At 33.6% G+C, this 4,785-nt stretch overlaps 1 non-coding gene across 1 annotated transcript; it reads left to right on the top strand.

Annotated features, from left to right (window-relative positions):
- Positions 1–3,126: 3,126 nt before the first annotated feature.
- On the top strand, positions 3,127–3,234 carry LOC129084495 (small nucleolar RNA SNORA64/SNORA10 family). Its single transcript, XR_008530619.1, has one exon. It is a non-coding gene; the product is annotated as a small nucleolar RNA SNORA64/SNORA10 family (small nucleolar RNA).
- Positions 3,235–4,785: the final 1,551 nt, after the last annotated feature.

Genomic DNA, 4,785 nt, shown 5'->3' with positions numbered 1-4,785 from the left:
TTAATTCTGGTTGAATTAATAGCAATGTTATTAGTGGAAAATAATATACATTTAAATTGTTTTATTGTCCAATAAACACATGTCAAGAATGTTGTATTACCAAAGTGTAATGAAAAAAATGAATACATTGTAGACCAATTAAAAAAAAACTCAAGATATTCATTTTTAACTTTTATTTACAATAAGGCAATTGATGCTGTGTTTTAAATGTATTTTCAGTCTTTCAGCAGTATTCTCATCCTAGAATTTATTCCTGGAAAGAGGGGCTTCTCAACTTTAACACAACTGACATGTGGGACCAGATAATTTTTTACTGTGGGAACTGGTCTGCTCATTGTAGAATGTTTAACAATGTTTGTAGCCTCTACCCACTAGATACCAGTGGCAGATCCCCAAGTTATGACAGCCAAGCATGTCTTTAGACATTGCCAAGTGCCCTCTGGAGGTCAAAGTCCTCACTAGCTGGAACCAAAATACAGGGTGGGCAAAAGTACCATCCAATTCGTTCTATCCAGGGTGTAAATCATCCCTTTATCTAGTGTATCCATGCTGCATTGCTGCCCCTCAGCCATCAGATTGACTGTCTTGGTATAGCAGGGTTTTTGTTCAAGTAATCCTTATTTTATTTAATAATGGCCCAAAACCACAAGAGTAGTGATGCTGGCAATTTGGATATGCCAAAAAGAATCTGTAAAGTGTTTCCTTTAAGAGTAAAAATATGTGTGTTTAGGAAAAACCATAGTTGATACAAAGTTACACAATATCTGTGATTTGAGGCAACTACTGGGGATCCTAATGTATGTATATTTAAATGCCTATTTAAATTACCTTATTTTAATAAAGGAAATTATTACATATTCACAAATTCATTTTTGAACTTTGTTTTGAGAAAAGCCAAATCAAATGTCTTATAAAATATATAATGTAATAACAATAGAATTATTATATGTACTATTAAGTTAATTAACTACTTCATTGGTTAACGCAGTTAAATTATTGGACATACATCAATCTATAAAAACTGTGTTCTTCCTATCTTGTAACATTAATTAATAATGCCTACAAATTGTCATATTTCCACACATTGGGTTGCAGGTGACAAACTATTTTTAACCATCATATATTTTATGTGGTCTCAATGTACAGGACCAGTATACTAACTTTATGCCATTTGACACGCAGAAAATTGGCAACACCCCAAATGGTTTTTAGCCTGTTTAATAAGATGAATCCATTTATTATTTCTTAGAACCCCTCATGTACAATGACCACTTTCTCTTTACAATGTCAATCTCCACCACACAGGATCTAATCTGTGTTATAAAAAATGGCACCAATTTGAATTCATAAATTTAACGAGTAAGCATTCTCATTGCAATTGCTCCAGGTTATAGCTCACTTGCATACATTCTCTTATTCAACAATATATTGATTTTATCAAGAACTCTTATTAGCTTTCTCTTTCAATTTTTTACCATTTTTTAGAATGCTTTTTTCTTTGTCAAGTTCAGATTTAATAATCTGTCATTATAAACAATGATTCTCAAAAAGCCTTGACTCAATAAATGGTGTTGGGAGATCTGGACAAATACAAGCAAAAAAAATGAAACTAGACAACAAAATTCAGACATAAAAATAAACTCAAGGTGGATAAAAGACTTAAATATAAGTCACATCATAAAAGTCCTAGAGGAGAACATAGGCAGAAAAATCTCATATATTCTGTGCAGCTATATTTTTACCTTAGAGCAAGGGACATAAAGGAAAGAATAAACAAATGGGACCTCAACAAAATAAAAAGCTTCTGCACCACTAAAAAACAATCAGTAAAATGAAAAGGGAACCAAATTTATGGGCAAATATATTTGAAAATAATACCTTGGAGAAGGGTTTGATCTCCAAAATATATTAAGAACTCACACAACTCCACTCCAGGGAGACAAACAACCCAATTAAAAAATAGGCAAAGGACCTGAACAGACACTTCTCCAAGGAGGATATACACAGGGCCCAGAGACATATGAAAGTATGCTCAGCATCACTAGCCATTAGAGAGGTGCAAATGAAAACTGCAATGAGATACCGCTTCACACCAGTCAGAATGGCCATCATAAACAAATCAACAAACTACAAGTGCTGACGAGGATGTGGAGAAAAGGGAAACTTAGTACACTGTTGGTAGGAATGCAGACTGGTACAGCCACTGTGGAAAACAGTATGGGATTTCCTCAGAAAACTAAAAATGGAACTGCCTTCTGACATGGCAACCCCCACTGCTGGGATTATACCCTAAGAATCCTGAAACATCAATTCAAAAGAATTTATGCAACCCAAGGTTCATAGCAGCACAATTTACAATAGTCAAGTATTGGAAGAAACGTAAGTGCCCATCAGTAAATGAGTGGATCAAAAAACTATGGTACATTTACACAACGGAGTGCTACACAGTAGAAAGAAAGGAGCTCCTACCCTTCGCTACAGCATGGATAGATCTGGAAAGCATTATGCTAAATGAAATAAACCAGGTGGTAAAAGACAAATACCGTCTGATCTCACCTACAAGTGGAACCTAATCAGCAAAACAAACAACTGAGCAAAATATAACCAGAGACACTGAAATAAATAACAAACTGACAATAACCAGAGGGGAAACAGGAGAGGGATAATGGGGAAAAGAGGGGAAACGTCATTAAAGAACATTTATAAAGGACACATAGGCAAACCAAAGGGAGTGGGATCGAGGGTGGGAGGCATGGGTGGGTCGACAGGGCTGGGGAGCATGGAGACAACTGTACTTGAACAATAACAATAAATAAAGTGTTGGGAAAAAAATAAAAAAATAGTACAGATATCCAGTATTCACAATGTTATTTGTGAAGAAACTGTCATTTCCCCATTGTGTTTTCTTGGATCTCTTGTCAAAAATCAGTAGCCTGTATAACCATGAGTTTATTTCTGGCTCTATTCTCTTCCATTGGGTTATATGTCTATCTTTATGCAAGTAACATACTGTTTAAAATACTATAGCTCTGTAATGTATTTTAAAATCAGGAAATATAATGCCTACAACTTTGTTTTGCTTTCTTAAGTTTCCTTTGGCTGTTCTGGGTTTTTTGTTATTCTACATGAACTTTAGAATTGTTTTATTTGTTTCTGTAAAAATGTCATTAGATCTCCTTAGGACCTCAGGTTGACATCACGGTGGCCACTCTTTCCTTGAGGGATGCAATGGGCCCAGGGAAAAATAATGTCATTGGAATTTTGATGGATAGAATTAAATCTGTAGATCCCTTTGTGTAGCACAGGCATTTTAATAATGTTAAGCCATCCAATTCACAAATATGACATGTATATTTACTAATTTGTGTCTTTAATTTTTCATCGATGTATTATAATTTTCAGTGTACAAGTATTTCAGCTTCTTGGTTAAATTTATTCCTAAGTATTTTATTATTTTGATGATATTTTAAGTGGGATTGTTTTCTTAATTTCTTTTTCAATTCGTTGTTAATGTATAGAAACACAACTGAATTCTGTGTGCTAATTTTGTATCACAAAACTTTACTGAGATTTTTTACTAGTTATAACAGGTTTGGGGGAACATATATAGTTATTTCACCTGGAAACAAAGATAATTTTACTTCTTTCATTTTAATTTTTATGCCTTTTATTTATCTTCCTTACCTAATGGCTCTAGACAGAACTTCCAGTATACTTATGAAGGCAAGTGGCAAGAGTGGTCATCTTAGAAAATAAAAAAACAACTTTCAGTTTTTCACTCTTGAGTATGATGCTAGTTGTGTGTTTATCATATGTAACCTTTATTATGTAGATATGCATTCCTTCTAAAAATAATTTGTTGAGTGTTTTTATTGTAAAGGGCATTGTATTTTGTCCAATACTTTTTATACTACTATTGAGATGATCATAATTTTTATCCTTCATTCTGTTAATAAAGTATATTGTATTTATTGATTTCTGTGTGCTGAATCATCCTTGCTCCACAGCAATAATTCCCATTTGGTCAATTGGATCCTTATTTTTCACCATACACAAAAATTAACTAAAATGGATTAAAGACTTAAACATAAGAGTTAAATTGTGAAACTAGTTCAAACTATAGGAAGAAAGTTTCATAATATTATTCTTTTATTAAAAAAATTTTATTTGTTTCTAGAGAGAGGGGAAGGGAGAGAAACATCAATGTGAGAAAGAGACATCGATTGGTTGCCTCTTGAATGTGCCCTTACCAGGAACAGAACTGACAGGAATTGAACTGGCAAACTTTTGCTTTTTGGGATGATGCCCGACCCACTGAGACACTGGTCAGGGCATAGGAAAGCTTCATGATACTATTCTTGGTAATAATTTCATAGATAAAATATCAAATGTGTGGGTAACTCCTACTTTTACTATTTTTATCATTATCTTCTTGATAGTAAGTATATTTTCTTTAAAGTGTGTAAAATATAATAAGACGACTAGGGTCTTCAACTTTACCTCAATAGCACGTTTAAGGAGGTAACCCTGAATGCTACTGCATAATTTAGTGGATATAATAGCCTTGAATCAAAGCACAGAAAAGATTCATTCTGTCCACTTGTGGTCTCAAACAAACACCACATTCATAAAAATTAAGGAAAAGGATAGTCCACTTCTACTTTCTTAAAGCAGAAGAGATCAGAAGTGAGATAAAATTGACTCCAAATCCGATATACATTAGACACATATGGGGAAATATGTGTCTGTGTGTGTGACAAGGGACAAAGTTGCTTGTTATGGTTT

Source organism: Pteronotus mesoamericanus, unplaced genomic scaffold, assembly GCF_021234165.1.
Source record: "Pteronotus mesoamericanus isolate MK-2021 breed Mesoamerican mustached bat unplaced genomic scaffold, CSHL_Meso_final scaffold_174, whole genome shotgun sequence".
NCBI lineage: Eukaryota > Metazoa > Chordata > Mammalia > Chiroptera > Mormoopidae > Pteronotus > Pteronotus mesoamericanus.
Note: the sequence above shows the minus strand (reverse complement) of the source record. Positions and strands in the feature narration are given on the sequence as shown.